This window comes from Schistocerca piceifrons, chromosome 8 (genome assembly GCF_021461385.2).
Source record: "Schistocerca piceifrons isolate TAMUIC-IGC-003096 chromosome 8, iqSchPice1.1, whole genome shotgun sequence".
NCBI classification, from domain to species: domain Eukaryota; kingdom Metazoa; phylum Arthropoda; class Insecta; order Orthoptera; family Acrididae; genus Schistocerca; species Schistocerca piceifrons.
The window spans coordinates 15,614,772-15,634,340 of record NC_060145.1 but is presented as its reverse complement, the minus strand read 5'-3'; the positions used below and the strand labels follow the sequence as shown (position 1 = coordinate 15,634,340).

The 19,569-nt window shown below is 45.2% G+C and overlaps 1 protein-coding gene across 1 annotated transcript in view; it reads left to right on the top strand.

The window, feature by feature from the left end:
- Positions 1–981: 981 nt before the first annotated feature.
- Positions 982–19,569, top strand: part of LOC124711694 (UDP-glycosyltransferase UGT5-like) — a 137,875-nt gene continuing 119,287 nt past the window's right edge. Inside the window, exon 1 of the mRNA XM_047241893.1 lies at positions 982–1,086. The gene's annotated coding sequence lies outside the window, so the exon portion shown is untranslated. The remainder of the gene's footprint in view (positions 1,087–19,569) is intronic.

The window sequence follows — 19,569 nt, the reverse complement described above, 5'->3', positions numbered from 1 at the left end:
TTTCACGTCCCACTATCTATGCAATAAAGGAATGTAGAATGGCCGAAACTTTGCTATCCAATCTCTGTCTCTGCACATCTCTACTACACTTCGATGCGTCATTAATTGATGTTTAGTATTATTGTTTTGATAATGTTTTACATAGTAATTTTGTTTCTGCCATTGGCTATTTTATCCACATTTAGAATAAGTTTGCAAATATCCCGCCAGAGTGCACTAGACTACAGTAACATAACAGTACTGCCATCTAGCGAGAGTTTCATAAGTGATTAGAGGACAAAGCGCGCGAAATTTGTCCCATTGCTTTACTTTCCTTGCTTGCTGATGCTGACTGCTTTTGTTGATATCGTGTGATATTAGCAAGTTTCTTTTTCGGAGTGTATTTTGCAAGATTTTAGTGAGTTTTACTTGCACAAGACCTGTAACGTCACCAAAACATCACAGTATCGTCATGCGAACTCGTAAACTTCGAGCTTTGAAGGTAAACCACGATAAACGCCTTAAGTTTAGAACTGAAAACACTTAAAATATTAAGCAGTCGCAAAGTTAACATTCATAGCATTAAAGATCTCTCCGAAACGCGTCTTTTCATATGATTTGCTGCAAAGTGTCAGAAAATGTAATGATGGCGTTTAGAAACACTAACCAAAGATTTTAACTCGAAGTTAGCTTCTAATGATATTTAATACCTGATTATAGAAGATACAGTACGTAAAATTAAGGGTGGAGAGTGATATGCCCACCCCCCTCCCCCTGAATTCTTAGTTTCTTATGTCAGACTAATCTGTAGCGTAACCCTAGGTCTACTTTGGCTCCGATCGATAAATACCGCAGCCTTCCCCAGTATACAAACCACGAAATTTCCGAACACGCCCGACGTTCCCCCAGCTCCCGCGCGCCGCGGTCTTCCAGCCGGCGGCGGCCTCGGACCCAATGGCGGTGACGTCAGCAGGCCAAGGCCACCGGAAGAGACCCACACAGCCGGGCCCTCAGCGCTCTCCTGCCCTCAGCAGTGAGTCTTGTCTCTGCTCCGGCAGTCTGCTGCGGCCAGGTTCTACGTCCGGCTTTTGAGTCGTGGAGACAACGGTGAGTAGCAGGCAGCAGCTGTCGCCTAACGCAGTGACGGTCGCAGATCAGCGAACAAATAAAAAAAAAAAAGTTTGAACTGGCTCGGTCGATTGGTTGTAGCTTTGCTGTTGTTTATCTTTGGGCGACCTTGTGCTTTTCCAACTGCGATAGAAACCAAATAAATCTGCCTGCGAGAATACAACAACAATTTGGCACTGTTTTATAATCTTTCTAAAAAATGTGGAAACTGATTAAATCCTGGACTTTCCTATTAATCTCTTCAATTAAACAAAGTGGTCGCAGTGCTTTAGTGACCTACCTAATAATGCTGTCCATGAAATGGTCCCCTGTGTGCATTGATAATTTTCGTAGCAAAATGATCCTGAAATGAAAATATCTTACCTCGTAATGTAATTGCTTGGAAACGCGGTGCTTGCTCCTCTCTGTGCGCCAGCTGCTAATTGCTAACAACAGTTGCTGACAGCTTTGTGCAGTGTTCCACACAAACAAAAATGGTTCTAATGGCTGTGAGCACTATGGGACTGAACAGCTATGGTCATCAGTCCCCTAGAACTTAGAACTACTTAAACCTAACTAACCTAAGGACATCACACAACACCCAGTCATCACGAGGCAGAGAAAATCCCTGACCCCGCCGGGAATCGAACCCGGGACCCCGTGCTCGGAAAGCGAGAACGCTACCGCGAGACCACGAGCTGCGGACTCCACAGAAGCAAGTAAACTGTTTTATACACATCACTGAGTGAGACATTCCTGTAAATTAAAATGCGTTGGATGGAGGACGTCGACAATGCTGTTAGGTGAAGTATTCCTTCAACAAACTGTTTTTAAGCTATCTGATATATTATTAGACTGTATGAAATTTACGTTCAACACTCATTAACATTGACAAATGGCAACATTGATATCAAACCCTTACTCTCGTTAAAGTCAGACAAGTAGTTGACAAACAAAAAAGTACTTTACAGGGAAAATTACACAATCTTTAATGAAAAATCTAAAGTCCCCTGATACGGATGTGTCATTCAAGAATGAATCCTCACTACGCGCGACTGCAGCGCCACTAAATGAAAAATATTAGCTTCAAAAAAAAAAAAAAAATGTTCAAATGTGTGTGAAATCTTATGGGACTAATTGTTAAGGTCACCAGTCCCTAAGCTTTCACACTACTTAACCTAAGTTATCCTAAGGACAAACACACACACCTATGCCCGAGGGAGGACTCGAACCTCCACCGGGACGAGCTGCACAGTCCATGACTGTAGCGCCTCAGACCGCTCGGGTAATCCCATGCTGCATATTAGCTTCATTCCTTTTCATACTCTATTGTTAATATACTTACGTCTCATTTCATTCCGAAACACTAAACAAATCTTTCTCCTCTGTTTCACAATATTCAAACATAAATGTGTTTACAAAGATGCACTTAACTTTACGTCTACATTGCTCAACATCTGCTCTGACGACAGAACTCCCGCGCTCCTCGCTGCCCAGCATCAATGACAAAACAAGCACGTCTTCCAGCGACCGACCTACTCCGGCCAAAGTCTGTGCCCGAATAATAAGTGATTCACAATTGTCGCTTAGCGTTTGAGACATCCAAATTATGTAGAAATTTCAGAAATGCAAATAAACTCCCAATAGACTTGTTTCAAAACGATCTGTCTGAAAGTAATAAGTAAATTATGTTAGAGAAACATTTCACAGAACCCATTTCCTGAACGTGATTTCGAACATCATTCAAAGGCACGTCAAATGTTTCTCTAATCTACTTGATTTCTTACTTTTAGACAAATCACAGAACATTTCACAGTATTTTTCAAAACTTTTTTATTTTCGTGTTTTGTTCATATAGCATGATCTTGTAGACACCTGTTACTGTAGGTTATCCGTCTTGAGCTGAATGCAGTTTAATTAAAAAGAATTTGTACATTTTTGATTGTTTTAGGCTAAAAGCAGCGTTTTCATTATAAAGTTGGTCTACAGTGAGAACTGTACAAACATATCTATCCAATTTGTAGAATAACCACGGACTATGCTTTATAAATACAAGCGAAATGCGTCTAGTGCAATTATTTTAATTAAACTGCAGTCAGCTCAGGACGGATAACCGTCGGCCGGAGTGGCCGATCGGTTCTAGGCGCTACAGTCTGGAGCCGCGCGACCGCTACGGGTCGCAGGTTCGAATCCTGCCTCGGGCATGGATGTGTGTGCTGTCCTTAGGTTAGTTAGGTTTAAGTAGTTCTGAGTTCTAGGGGACTGATGACCTCAGAAGTTAAGTCCCATAGTGCTCAGAGCCATTTGAACGCATAACCATTACTGATAGATTTTGCCGCGCGGGATTAGCCGAGCGGTCTGGCGCGCTGCAGTCACGGACTGCGCTGCTGGTCCCGGCGGAGCTTCGAGTCCTCCCTCGGGCATGGGTGTGTTTGTCCTTAGAATACTTTAGGTTAAGTAGTGCGTAAGCTTAGGGACTGATGACCTTAGCGGTTGAGTCCCATAGGATTTCACGGACATTTTGAATATTTTGACAGATTTTAACAGCTGCTGCGGAACTTGGCGACGCAAACAAACTAACTTCATTTCGGTTGATTTCTACTTCTGTCGTCGAAAACACTTCTGACCTTGCTGTAGGTTCCACGTTCAGAGCATCCAGACAGCGACGGGCGAGGGCGCCGTCTCACTGCATTCACCGGAAGCTACAGCCCCGAACACGAAGGCCAGGTCGAGGGCTTCCATCCGTCACTCACTGATCAGTCTGGCCTGGCAACGGAAGACAGCAAAACCAAAGCTGAAATTTTAAATTTAGCATTTGAGAAATCTTTCACGCAGGAGGATCGTACAAACATACCGCCGTTTGAGTCTCGGACAAAAAAAAAAAAAATGGCTCTGAGCACTATGCGACTTAACATCTGAGGTTGTCAGTCGCCTAGAACTTAGAACTACTTAAACCTAACTAACCTAAGGACATCACACACATCCATGCCCGAGGCAGGATTCGAACCTGCGACCGTAGCGGTCGCTCGGCTCCAGACTGTAGCGTCTAGAGCCGCACGGCCTGAGTCTCGTACAGATTCCCGTATGGAGGACATGGTGATAAGACATCCCTGGGGTTGTGAGGCAGCTGAATGGATTGAAAATAAATAAATCGCCAGGTCCTGATGGGATTCCAATTCGGTTTTACAGAGAGTACTCTACTGCATTGGCTCCTTACTTAGCTTGCATTTATCGCGAATCTCTTGCCCAACGTAAAATCCCGAGCGACTTGAAAAAAACGCAGGTGACGCCTGTATATAAGAAGGGTAGAAGGACGGATCCTCAAAATTACAGACCAATATCCTTAACATCGGTTTGTTGCAGGATTCTCGAACATATTCTCAGTTCGAATATAACGATTTCCTCGAGACAGAGAAGTTGCTGTCCATGCATCAGCACGGCTTTAGAAACATCGCTCCTGCGAAACGCAACTCGCCTTTTATTCACATCATATCTTGTAAACCATGGATGAAGGGTATCAAGGGATGCCATATTCCTTGACTCGGTGCCCCACTGCAGACTCCTAACTAACGTACGAACATATGGGATTGGTTCCCAAATACACTCCTGGAAATGGAAAAAAGAACACATTGACACCGGTGTGTCAGACCCACCATACTTGCTCCGGACACTGCGAGAGGGCTGTACAAGCAATGATCACACGCACGGCACAGCGGACACACCAGGAACCGCGTTGTTGGCCGTCGAATGGCGCTAGCTGCGCAGCATTTGTGCACCGCCGCCGTCAGTGTCAGCCAGTTTGCCGTGGCATACGGAGCTCCATCGCAGTCTTTAACACTGGTAGCATGCCGCGACAGCGTGGACGTGAAACGTATGTGCAGTTGACGGACTTTGAGCGAGGGCGTATAGTGGGCATGCGGGATGCCGGGTGGACGTACCGCGGAATTGCTCAACACGTGGGGCGTGAGGTCTCCACAGTACATCGATGTTGTCGCCAGTGGTCGGCGGAAGGTGCACGTGCCCGTCGACCTGGGACCGGACCGCAGCGACGCACGGATGCACGCCAAGACCGTAGGATCCTACGCAGTGCCGTAGGGGACCGCACCGCCACTTCCCAGCAAATTAGGGACACTGTTGCTCTTGGGGTATCGGCGAGGACCATTCGCAACCGTCTCCATGAAGCTGGGCTACGGTCCCGCACACCGTTAGGCCGTCTTCCGCTCACGCCCCAACATCGTGCAGCCCGCCTCCAGTGGTGTCGCGACAGGCGTGAATGGAGGGACGAATGGAGACGTGTCGTCTTCAGCGATGAGAATCGCTTCTGCCTTGGTGCCAATTATGGTCGTATGCGTGTTTGGCGCCATGCAGGTGAGCGCCACAATCAGGACTGCATACGACCGAGGCACACAGGGCCAACACCCGGCATCATGGTGTGGGGAGCGATCTCCTACACTGGCCGTACACCACTGGTGATCGTCGAGGGGACACTGAATAGTGCACGGTACATCCAAACCGTCATCGAACCCATCGTTCTACCATTCCTAGACCGGCAAGGGAACTTGTTGTTCCAACAGGACAATGCACGTCCGCATGTATCCCGTGCCACCCAACGTGCTCTAGAAGGTGTAAGTCAACTACCCTGGCCAGCAAGATCTCCGGATCTGTCCCCCATTGAGCATGTTTGGGACTGGATGAAGCGTCGTCTCACGCGGTCTGCACGTCCAGCACGAACGCTGGTCCAACTGAGGCGCCAGGTGGAAATGGCATGGCAAGCCGTTCCACAGGACTACATCCAGCATCTCTACGATCATCTCCATGGGAGAATAGCAGCCTGCATTGCTGCGAAAGGTGGATATACACTGTACTAGTGCCGACATTGTGCATGCTCTGTTGCCTGTGTCTATGTGGTTCTGTCAGTGTGATCGTGTGATGTATCTGACCCCAGGAATGTGTCAATAAAGTTTCCCCTTCCTGGGACAATGAATTCACGGTGTTCCTATTTCAATTTCCAGGAGTGTATGTGAGTGGCTCGAAGACTTCTTAAGTAATGGAACCCAGTACGTTGTCCTCGATGATGAGTGTTCATCGGAGGTGATGGTATCATCTGGAGTGCCCCAGGGAAGTGTGGTAGGTCCGCTGTTGTTTTCTATCTACATAAATAATCTTTTGGATAGGGTGGATAGCAATGTGCGGCTGTTTGCTGATGGTGCTGTGGTGTACGGGAAGGTGTCGTCGTTGAGTGACTGTAAGAGGAAACAAGATGACTTGGACAGGATTTGTGATTGGTGTAAAGAATGGCAGCTAACTCTAAATATAGATAGATGTAAATTGATACAGGTGAATAGGAAAAAGAATCCCGTAATGTGTGAATACTCCATTAGTAGTGTAGCGCTTGACAGTCACGTCGATTAAATATTTGGGCGCAACATTGCAGAGCGATATGAAGCGGGACAAGCATGTAATGTCAATTGTGGGGAAGGCGGATGGTCGTCTTCGGTTCATTGGTAGAATTTTGGGAAGAGGTGGTTCATCTGTAAAGGAGACCGCTTATAAAACACTAATACGACCTATTCTTGAGTACTGCTCGAGCGTTTGGGATCCCTATCAGGTCGGATTGAGGGAGGACATAGAAGCAATTCAGAGGCAGGCTGCTAGATTTGTTACTGGCAAGTTTGATCATCACGCGAGTGTTACGGAAATGCTTCCGGAACTCGGGTGGGAGTCTCTGGAGGAAAGGAGGCGTTCTTTTCGTGAATCGCTACTGAGGAAATTTAGAGAACCAGCATTTGAGGCTGACTGCAGTACAATTTTACTGCCGCCAACTTACATTTCGTGGAAAGATCACAAAGATAAGAGAGATTAGGGCTCGTACAGAGGCATATAAGCAGTCATTTTTCCCTCGTTCTGTTTGGGTGTGGGACAGGGAGAGAAGATGCTAGTTGTGGTACGAGGTACCCTCCGCCAAGCACCGTATGGTGGATTGCGGAGTATGTATGTAGATGTATAAGGGCCGCGACAGCCTGATCTTGCTGCCGTTACAGTTCACTGAAGCTTTAGTGGATATAATATGAATGTCAGATCTCCAGCCATGCCTACTAAATGTGGATTTATAAGGCACCATAATTTTAAGCCCCGTGTTGGCCCAGTATTACTGCCGACAATATCGCTGCAATGTGACTCCAATAAAGGGCAACATCTCGTACTTGTTTTGACCACCTGCCATCTTTTCTTCCAGCGACATGACCAGCGCACTGCCATTTCAAGGTGTCCACTCTTTCCATTACGTCGCTGACTTGTGTTCTCAGTCTAATATCAACTGCTTTGTTTCTCTCTTTCTTTGTGTAGCTCCACAACGGCTTTCCATTCCTCTTTGACTAGTAATGAAAACGTACTCGGCCCCGTGTTCGAACCGCGCCACCGCTTAAATTTTGAGTAAAAAGCATTCGCAGTGGCGGTCGAAGACTTCCGTCATTCAGCCAACGGCCTTGTCAAAGAGACACGGCTTGAGGGCACTGTTTTGCCGCTCCGGTGGGGAACTCCTTTAAATGAGGAAGAATCAGCAATGATCAACTGCATGAGATGCAGAAGGCAAAGGAAACCACTCCATTAAAGACACGTGACGTGTATCAACAGGTCATGTGGCCTGTAATTGAGAGAGTATCGTGACGATATCGCCATTGGCAAAGGATTCTCCATTCGAATCTCCGGTAGGGGACTGCCAAAACGGAGCTGACCATGAGAAAAAGATTCAATAAGCAACGAAAGGACAACGTCCTACTAAATGGTTCAAATGGCTCTGAGCACTATCTGACTTAACTTCTGAGGTCATCAGTTCTCTAGAACTTAGAACTACTTAAACCTAACTAACCTAAGGACATCACAAACATCCATGCCCGAGGCAGGATTCGAACCTGCGACCGTAGCGGTCGCGCGGTTCCAGACTGTAGCGCCTAGAACCGCTCGGCCACTCCGGCCGGCCAACTTTCTACTAGTCGGGGCTTGGAATGTCAGAAGTCTGAACGAGGCAGGGAAGTTAGAAAATGTAAATAGGAAAATGCTAAAGCTCGGTGTCTGCAGCCACGAAAGGTGGAAAGACAATGTCCAACCTTGACACTGGTTTAAGGAATAGAAACATAAATTTAACGATGAACACCAGTACAGTAAGAAGTACGGCCTTTCCATTTGTGATGTACAGACGTCGGACTTAGATGATAAAGGCTGAACGGCGTAGAATAAACACATTTGATTTGTGGTGTTGGAGGAAACCGCTTAGAGTTGAATGGAACACAAAGACGTCAGTATTACAGAAAATGAAACCAGACTGCTCCCTGAGAGATCTAACACTGAAACAAAAACTGGCGTACTTTGGGCACACTAAGAGAAGGCATGATTCACTGGAAAAGACGCTAATACTGGGGCAGATGGAAGGCAGGAGGAGAAGAGGGTGGCGAAGGATGAGACCGATCGACGGCATCACGGAAACAGTGGTTTACAACTCTAAATTCCGCAGGAGAAATTGTAGGACAGAAAAAATCTGCGTGCTTTAGTTCATGGGTCAGGGAAAGTCGGAATTGATTAAGCGAATAGAGATGGAGTACGTTGTTGTGCGCAAAACATCTGGGTGCAGAGGGTCTAGTTGCTCACTGTTTCCTATTCAGCGAGGTACACTTGTCTCCGCACACCATAAAGCAACGGAAGTTTCTCGCAATCAGGAACGTGTGATTATATCCAGTGCCATTAAATTTATGTCAGAAGAGGCAAACGAGGAAGTAGAAATCTCATTAAAACTGTACTTGAGAAGGTTACAGCAACCGCTAGCTATTCGAATCACAAAATAAAGCGAATAAAGGAGGCATGTGGAAAACATAGCTGCAAGTACTTCCCAAGGCTTCACTACCACCAAAAGACCCAGAAAAGGGGGGAGAAAATTTCATTTTCGGATAACATCGTGTCGAACATGTTGTCATGGTACTGACACACAGTTTCCGTTTAACGTGTTCTTTAGTTTAATAAGGGATATTACTTATGATACATATTTTACGTCTTTTAAGATATTTCCTTCCAGCAAGCGTGTGGTGAGATGCGTTTTAGCTTCTTTGATCCTTTGTTTATGCAATAAAATCTTTACCGGTACTCTACTGAGAAACTCTTGATTTTGAACGACTGTATTTGTTGAATTACTGATCCCACTTGTGTTATCTGTTATTACAATTTTCGGGGGCGGTGGGGTGCCCGTTCAGCCATCACAATAATGGAATGTAAATTCTGACGACACGAACGTACGGACAACACAATACCGCGTCGTTGAGTAAAGAAATCTAGCTCTGGCAATGCACCATGTTGACTACGCAGCTGCGGAGTCGCTAGCCTTACCTCCGTCCGCCCATGGTAGCTGAGTGGTCAGCGCGAAAGAATGTCAATCCTAAGGGCCCATGTTCGATTTCCGGCTGGGTCGGAGATTTTCTCCGCTCAGGGGCTGGGTGTTGTGTTGTCCTAATCATCATCGTTTCATCCCCATCGACGCGCAAGTCGCTTAAGTGGCGTCAAATCGAAAGACTTGCACCCGTCGAACGGTCTACCCGACGGGAGGCCCTAGCCACACGACATTTACATTGTTATTTAGCCTTACCTCCAACTAATCTTCCTTCCAGACGTCCATAACCTTCCAGTTCTGCGGTGAATCCACAGTCTGTAGGACCGTGCTGCACTGTCCAATTTTGCCAGCCCTTTTTACCTTCGTCCCCATTTGCCAAAGTGCCCACCAGAATACCACCACCTTTCCAGTCTCTTGCAGCAAGAGAAGACCGTTCTGAATATTCTGCACCATTTTATTTTCTGCTCTGTGTATTTGCTGAAGGGCCCGCAAGGCGAGGTGATGAGAAACAAAGCAGGTACAGCTCATCATGGTAGACTGTAAACATATGTAGTAAGCTGATCCCCAAGACACCATTAGAAAAAAATGTGGAGCAGTCAAGGAATTTTCCCTGTTTTGATCCATCTGGAAATACCAACGTCAAACTGCGACGCTCGTGTAAAATAAAAAATCATATATATCAAAAATCACGCTATGAGTGCCTTGTTTTCTAGAATTAGTGAAATTTAAAATAAATTTTGGCTGCTGACGAAGCTAGAGTGGTGATTTATTCCACCCATTCCGTGAAACATTAAAATTCGCCATGCTCATTTCTAAAAGATAACGCTTTGTTCGGATCCCAGATGGCCTATTTGCTCGCGGACGACTGCTGAAAATTTACTCCATGGGTGAGCTAACAACGCGTAGCACCATTCCTGTACACACAATCCTATACTCTTGCTGCACTTACAATAATTCTTTCTTTTTGTTTCTTTTTCTCCAGTAATATGATTGTCATCACTTCGATGCAAAACCTTTCACGTTGTAAAACTCTATACTTTCAAAAACTTGACTGTGAATGTGAAGCCGTCGCTGATACCTTGCTCAGGTTGAATAGATCGCCTTTTCCGGTCTGTATTGTATTGTATTGAACTGGGGACGTAGAAACGACGGAGAGGCTTCGTACCCGCCGTAGCCCTCAGTGGTTCACAACCCCACAACAGGCCACAGCAGTCCACCCACCCAAACGCCGCCTCACACCGCACCTTGGTTTACTGTGCGGTTCAGCCTCCAGTGGACCTCTCTGGGAACGCCTCACACCAGACGAGTATAACCTCAAAGTTTGCTTGGTAGAGTAATTATGGTGTACACGTACGTGGAGAAAGTATTTGCGCACCAATCACCGACATAGTGTAACTGAGGCGGAATAAGCGCAGCCAGCCAGCATTCGCCGAGGCAGCATTCGCCTTAAAAACCATCCACAGACTGGCCGGCACACCGGACTTCGACACTAATTCGCAGGGCGGTTAATAAGCGATTAATAAGCGTTCTCATCCTGGGCTAGCGGCCACTCATCACACACTTAAATGTAGTAAAAGTATACTCCAGAGATTGTGTGTTGCTTCCACTTGCCTATAGCATTGAATAAACATTGTCGTGTGGTAACTGTCACAATTCACTCTCAACATAGTCTGGTCAAAGAGAACAGTTCGAGTTACTAATATTTAGAAATGCAAGCACCTGCCAGTACGAAACAAATATGGCGCATCACGAGGAGTTGCCCCTTGGTGGGGAAGTGTTCGCTCAAAATCCTCACCGTACAGGCTGGGAACTGGGCTCGTTCTCAACGCTCCTGTGGCCAACCTAATGCCTTCATGAAATGTATTGGCAGTTGCTATACTCCGTTCATCATAAGAATGAACCTGATAGTAAACAATCACAAACGCGATGAATGGCCAGAAGCCGTAGCACACGTACACTGGTGGTGTTGTGCTCTTGGAAGTAGGTACTACTTACGTTTTAGAAGTATTAACACTAAGTTACGTTAAATGAAACTAAGATATTCAGATGTATTAGCAGCCATCAACGTATTTCTTAATCAAGCTTTAGGTACGTAGTTTTTATTCCAAAAATGATGTACAGTGACAGACTCTGCGCCGTTGTGCTCCGATTGTCGCGTTGTCAATACGCAGTACAAAAATGACCGAGGCTGCTTCCTGCTCCGTAGTGAAAGACGCGCGTGGAACAAGATCAAAAAGTGCCGAGAAATAGGTTGTTCTTAATTAGTATCATAAATTTACAGAGATACCGGGCTATGAAGTTTTCAGAGGGACTGTACTACAGACAGTTGAAACCCACCTGCACATTCGTGTATACCGGAGTCGGTAGCGAAGTAGCTTGATTCCTGATTGCAATAAATGGTTCGTTGATACAAGTGTCGCCCGTGTCAATTTTTTTTTCCTCCTTCAATTTGAATTACCTACATCTCGTAATTGTAAAGTTCATAATTTTTTATGAATAATGCACGTCTTCTTGTTTTTAATTACATGTTGCACGCGAAATTCCCGTTTCCATTTCAAATATAAATTCTCAATTATTGATATTTTGTGAAAGAGTGTTAATAAAGTTACTGTGAGCGTGGGGTTGATCTGTTATTCTGCGCAACGGATTAATCTGAGATGTGCCCTTTACCCTGTGGCTCCTGCAAGATGCAATTTCCATCCCCCACACTACTACAGAAGTCAGACAGACGCTCCTAACGTTCTAAAGAGAAATGCCTGAAAAACTTTCAGCAATAAATATCTTCTGGAGTCGTCCGCTGTAAGGAAATGACCCAAAAATTCACAAAATTTCTTACGTAACTAGTGGGATACTTGGGTACTGGAGTAATGCTAGTTAGTGTAAGAAAAACATGAAACTAACGAAAATTATTATTTATTTTGCAAAAATTGTGAGAAATCACAATGTCACTTTTAGTTATAAATTGAACAAGTTATATCCTGGTTCTTTTCGGAATGTGAAGTTACCTCTCAAGGATAGGATTGGCTAATGAAATTTCTATACAAAGTTTAAAATTGTTATTGACTTCGCCGAATTGCTGAGAGGCGCACCTACTCAACTTAAATAATTATCCTTTAGAATGTTGCTAGGTATGGCTGTCGCATGTGAAATGCAGTGAAGTGTACTACTGTGGAGGAAATATGGGGCTCACCGTAGCTGTAGCGCACAATACCGTAAGCTGTGATGACTGCTGTCTGCACCGCTCGCTGCTGACAAATAAGATAACTCTCGTTCTATCTGGATTGACCTTCGCCAATCAAACTCTCCCTACGCCTAGATGAAGTCAAGGATTCCTATTCGCCCCTAGTCTAACTATTGGCGTGGTACACCGGTCAGATAATCAGTCCACCACAATGCCACTCAAATATTCTCTGGCAGGCGTTTAACTAGAACTCTGTCCATTCACACCGCACAATAAGTGTGTCGACCAACACAGTGAACAACGCTTAATCGCAAGGACTCAATACAGAGTCGCATTTGGATTTGCTCTCGACAGAGGTGCTCTCCCAGTGAAGTACTGAGGAGATACTTGTTCCTCACTCCAAGAGCGACAACGGAACAGCGCCTCTCCACTCCAAATGTGAAGCGGTATATCTTTCCGTCTCTTCCATTACTCCTTCAGCTCAAGGTGTCAGAAATATCGTCTGCCAATCAGCATTGCTCTTCTAAAACGGGGAATGACATTTCGTTTAAGGCGACCAATCCGGAAATCTGTAGTATCAGCGTTTGGCGTTTGCTGTCTCCCTGTGAAAATCTCTAAAACTGCGTGCTATGTGTAAAGAATGCGTAGGTTGGATGCTCCCACACAATGTAGCGGAATTTGCTTTTAAGCCGAACACAGGGTCGTTCCCCCTTTCACTCGGGCACACGCTGTCTGCTCCACGGGCGAACAAGGTTGACTCGTCCTCTGAAGGGACCGGCCTCCCAGTGTGTGGTCTGTCTCTCTCGAACAAAAAGGTCCTGTGACCGTTGCGTATGGAATGTATGTGTGTACACCAGCCTCGAGTATTTCAACCCCGGTGCGCAATTGTTATTTGCATATTGTTTACATGAATTCATACAACATTGACTTTATCTTATCGACTTTGGGTTCGAATGAAGCGACTTGATGTGCATAATATGATTGTGAGGGTGGAATATGTAAGCAGTGAAGGTCAGGAGACCACGACGTCTTACATTACTTAAATTCAGAAAAGACAATTTAATTTCTATAGGCAGAAATGAAAACCTAAATACTCTCTATTTGGACTGTGCCCATTGTTTTATGCCACAGATGTAGATATGCGTCGTAGAGACGTGAAAAACAATCATTTTCACAGCATCGAGTACACTCCACAGATGCTGCATTTTTATATTTTCCACTGTACCATTACAATATGAAGCCAACAGAACTGATCTGGAGCGAAGTTAAAAGATTTGTCTCGAGAAATAAAAAGACTGTTAAGCTGCGAGACACACTGGAACTAATACACGCAGCTTATTCACATGTCACTCCCGAACGTTGGCGGGATATAAAAGAAGAGGAGAAAATGCGGCGCCTGGTTGGCTTCGTGGATTCTGATGTTGATCGACTCGTTATCAGCGTAGCAGGTGACAGTTCCAGTACTGAAATGTATTTCTCGGATTCGTATAAGGATGGAGCTAAGGGATTACCTGACAACTGACTGTAATTAATACCTTCAGTGGGTTTAGTATTCAACACTATGGTGAAATCCCTGCAGTATGCTTTTGCATCACCCGTGGCTCGCCCAGAAAAATTACCCTGTGTTTGTGTTAGGAATTTTCATCACTCTTGTTTGTAATTAGAGTACTATGTCAGGTGACAATGATAGCATTTTATGCTTTCCGTCTGGTCACCTAAGAAGCGCGCGGTAGTGTTGAAGTTTTGCCGAATATTATTTCATTCTCGTTAAAAATTAAATGATGTTCGAAGTTGTGTTGTTTCTTTGCTCGTCTCTTTCTACGTCTGAACTGTAACTACTGACACCATTGCAGGCTAGTTGAACTGCTGGCTGGCCAGTGCTGTCCAAGTTTAATGCGCCGATAAAGCTGTTGTCCCGCATTATCTCTCAGCGTGAGTGTAACACAGCATAAAACGTACCCTTACGATGGTACTTGACTGTACTGGTCACAACTTGGCTTCTGCTCCACGTGAAACGAAATCCGGTGAGATTCAAGGAAACGCGGAAGAATGCACGGCGCAATGTTTACATTAGGTCTATTCTTATGATGAACAGAGTATAGAACCCGGATCTCCCGCTGGTCGCGAGCGGTCGCCTTACCATTTTGGCTATCCGAGCAAGTCTCACGGCCAGATCCAAACTTCCGTATGTCGTTAATCACGTGTCCACATCATGTTCTTTTACATCCATTGCGTGCGTTCCATTACAGTGGAGACATTTTAATTAAAATTCGCTTTCTCATTGTCGGCGGATAAATTCGAGAAATATGATATGCAAACACATGGTTGACAAGATTTCGGAAGTTCCGATAGCCAAATGGTGAGGTGACCGCTCGCCATAAGCGGGAAATCCGGTGACAAATTTTCATTGTCGTGATTCCACAGTACAACCGATGATTCATATTCGCAACTGCGAAAACGTTTCACGTATTTCACTACAGCTGTAGTGGACGTAGTGCCTGTTCCTCTGGACATGCTTGCGTGTCGGAAGTAACTTTGCATCGTAATACTACAATATCGTATAATGCATTCGTGGTGGACTACATTCAATGCCCTCAGGCATGATGCTGTAGCACACCTGTACAAGCCAGGACAACACAACAGCTCTGTAAAACTGTGGCAAACAACCTTGATCTGCTCAATGTGTCCTTCGCGCAACACGTTTCAAAATGATGGAGGACTTAGGCGATCGAATTCTCAAGTTCCTCAGATGTGGAAACCACGAAACCTTCTCAGGTGATACTGAGGACCAGTTTGGTTACCAACTTCCGTATTTGAAACGGTGACCCTCACTTTAAGTTCTGGAAGATTAAAAGAACGCCGGTAACTTTTTTAGAAGAAAGTGCGCACTTTAGCACTTAAGAACCAGATTTTTGAATCCACTCTTATCTGTAACATTGCAACAGATAGTGTCTGATTGAAACAGTGAGTCGACGCTGTGATGAGTGGTCACATGTCTTAGCAGATAAGAGAACTGCTAGTCACCCTGCATGATACACTCAACTGTAGAGTCAAAAGTGCGCTCCGATCCAACACTGTTAATTCCCACGAATTCATAACAGCTTCACAGTGTGCATCTTACATTATCTACATGCGAGAGTTTTTCTTTTTCTGTTTTATTTATTTATTTTTTCGTTCTCCATTTCTCGACTCCTAGGAGTGGAGCTGGCTGTTCAGGAACCAGCTCCTTAACAATCATGCTTCTATACAGCCAACTATCAAACAAACTGATACAGGGGCGAATGGTTCATCCCAATTGGGAAAAAACGGTAGGGACTTACCTTTTCCGGCATACGCCTTACAGCCAAGTGAAACCTGCCGAAAACCTTCGTCAGAACATGGGAATTGGAATCAATTTATTTCTAGGACCTCATCCTTCGTCCAGGTTGTTGTCCCACCAAAAATAAATGTGTTGTGTATGGGTAACGTGCGTGTGTGTGTGTGTGTGTGTGTTTGTGTGTGTGTGAGTTAGTGAACAGAGTGTAGTGTTGTGAGTGTGCATGTGACGTGTTGTCACACAGTGAGTTGTCACCTAGAACAAATGCAGCTGCGGGCACGAAATATGATGATGTCCGTCGTTCTCCATATATCTACATCTACACTCTGAAAACCACCGTGAAGTGCATGGCAGAGGGTACGTCCCATTGACCCACTTATTAGGGTTGCTTCACATTCCATTCAATTACGGAGCAGAGAAAGAATGATTGCGTGTAGTAATGATTCTAATCTTATGCTCGCGATCCCTATGTGAACGATATTATGGCGTTGTAATATATTCCACAGACTTTCTCGGGATAGTTTACGTCTATCATTAATTAAAACTTCCGGGCTGAATTGCTGTGGTCCATTTATAAAACTGATTCTCCTTCCTGACGTTTCGTTGCCTACTGCGGTGAGTCGCCGACTCACCTCGGAAGATGTTGCCCGCAGTAGGCAACGAAACGTCACGAAGGAGAAGCAGTTTTATGTATGGACCACGGCAATTCAGCCCGGAAGTTTTAATTAATGAAGACGCCGGCCATACAATGTTGAAAGCTTACAGTTTACATCTATCTTCAAGAGTCTTCCAGTTCAGTTCCTTCAGTAACTCTGTGACACTCTCCCATGGATTACACAATCCTGTGACCATTATGCTGCCCTTCTCGTTCAATAGCCCCTGTTTAGTCCTATTTGGTACCGGTCCCACACACTTGTGCAGTATTCTAGAATTGGTCGCACGAATGATTTGTAAGAAGTCTCCTTTGTAGACTGATTGCAGATTTCCAATATTCTACCAGAAAACAGAAGTCTACCACCTGCTTTACTGACAACTGAGCCTATGTGATCATTCCATTTCGTATATCCCTACGAAGTGTTAAACCCATGCATTTGTATGAGTTGGCCAATTCCAACAGTAGCCCATTAATATTATAATAGAATACTACGTTTTTTCGTTTTGTACAGTGCACAAGTTTACATTTTTGAACAGTTAATGCAAGTTGCCAATCTTCACACCACTCTGCAGTCTACTGCTATGGTGTGTTGCCTGCACACCAATCTGTAGGCGCTACCCGTGCAGCAGACCTACGCGGAGGCGTTACTGTGGTGCATGTCCCACTGGTGTATACGCCATGCTGAGAGTGCTCTGTCCCCATCTGGTCACTGCCGGTGTTGTTCCGTCAGATGGACTGCAGTGTCGTGTGCCATGAAGCCTTATGTCGTGGTGTACACTGGTCCTGGGCTGCCAGTTAGGTAGACCCTCTGGTCCGTACGATGCCCAAGTATCAGAGCAGCTCGAGCCCTGCTCTGGAACAGCGCTGGTGGACTCGTGGACTATCCATCCCCGGCAGCTTCCGGTCTGAACTCCAGTGTCAGTTACCCGTGGTGACAGAACTGCTATCATCAGCCAGGCAGTGAGAGTATGCCTGGCACAGTGTGACAATACTGGAACAGTCTTAGATAAAATGTTACAACACAAACTAACTAGAGAATCTAGTGCCACCGACCCTACTGATTAGATGCCTGAAAACTAGTTCGTTGGGGTATTTGCACTGAAATGACGACAGGTTTTGCTGTGAGACGTCATCTGTAATGGCCGAATCAGTTCAGTTTATTACGAGTGGTCAGCGGTCTCTAGCATCGCTACTTTTGCTTGTTTCAGTACCGTTACTACTCCGTCAGGTCCCTGGTACGTGTTGCTGTGTCCTACCTTAGTGCGTCTTGCTTAATGTTACGAGGGCAATGAAGGCAGTTCTGCGCATGCTCGTCTTACACTTTTCCACCGAGCTCACGCGCACTCTCTCATACAAGAGTCGATGTCGCACTCTTGATGACTGATTAACCGTGTCGAAATGTAGTGAACACATAGCGTGTAGCCTGTTTACGCCTTGTGGCTGGCTTTGTTGACACGTCTGTGGGCTGAAGCACTGCTGGGCTATGGGAACGTTCCCAGGCTATCTCAGTGTGTAACAATTCAGTCAGTCCTCGTATAATTTTCGAACAGATGTTTCTTTGAGCAGGTAGGTTTTTTCACTGCTTTCTGTGAGTACTTTTATCTGTCTTAACCAAACATCAAAACTGCGAGGTATGTCCACAAAGTAAGTTTCGTTTGGTTATATAAACGAACGTGTACATACACAGAAAAAATATTTATTGTACAAAAATCTACAACTGTTAATCTACTTTTCTACATAACTTCCGAAATTTTGTAGGCACTTGTCATAGTGTGGCACAAGCTTTTGTATGCCTTCTTCTTAGAAGATTGCCGCCTTTGTATTCAACTATGTGGTAACATGTTCTTTCATCTCGCCATCATCGTTGAAGTGTTGACTACCAAGGACAGATTTTAGGTGTAAGAACAGATGAAAGTCGCTAGGAGCGAGGTCCGGCCTGTACAGAGGATGATCAAACGCGTCCCAGTGAAATTCCCGTAAGAGTTGTTCGGTCACATTCGCCGTGTTAGGTCGGGCATTATCGTGGAAAAAACACAACACACTCTAACCATTGAATCACTCATAGCATTTTGTCCGTAAATCTCGCAGATTTGCCGATGAATTTTCTTTGGTTTAACATTCCTTGCATTTAGAAAAAGAATCACAGATCTGATTTGACACGCGGCGGCATTTTCAATTACAGCTGACATTATAAAGAAGCACTACAAAGCACATGTTGGCAGCAGCGATCTGAAAATAGCGTACATGTCTTCTCCTCGAGTCAGAGTAACTGCCGCGGATGCTCGGAACTGCGATCGTAGCGCTGCCGCGGATAGAAACAGAAACGGAACTTACTTTGTGGAAGACCCTCGTAACTGAAGAAAAAACGCTGCATACCTTAAATGGCTACAAGTCAAGACAACAGAAATCAAAGATGAATATAAAAGACTAACAACTGAAGCGCGGTTCTAGGCGCTCAGTCCGGGACCGCGCGACTGTTACGGTCGCAGGTCCGAATCCTGCCTCGGACATGGATGTGTGTGACGTCCTTAGGTTAGTTAGGTTCAAGTAGTTCTAAGTTCTAGGGGACTGATGACCACAGATGTTAAGTCCCATAGTGCTCAGAGCCATTTGAACCATTTTAACAACTGAAGTGAAGCAACTCTGCAGGTCAGTTAAGCAGGACAGCTGGGACAGATTCATGTCACAAGTAATCCAACTAGAAGCCCTGTATCCATCCGAAATACCGTACATCACCAGCCATGGCCCAGTTGCAAGTGTGGAGGCCAAAGAAAGGAAGATACGAAGGGTACTAGGAAAGTTTTGCAATATGGCTTTATATACTTAATTTTTTCGGAGTCATTTCCGCCACACTAAATACGCCTCTCCATCCTCCGAGACTAGTCCCTAAACCAGTTCTCCCAAGTTCCTGTAGGGAGTAAGGCACACTGGCTGTCCCAAGCCCTCAGAAGGTCCTA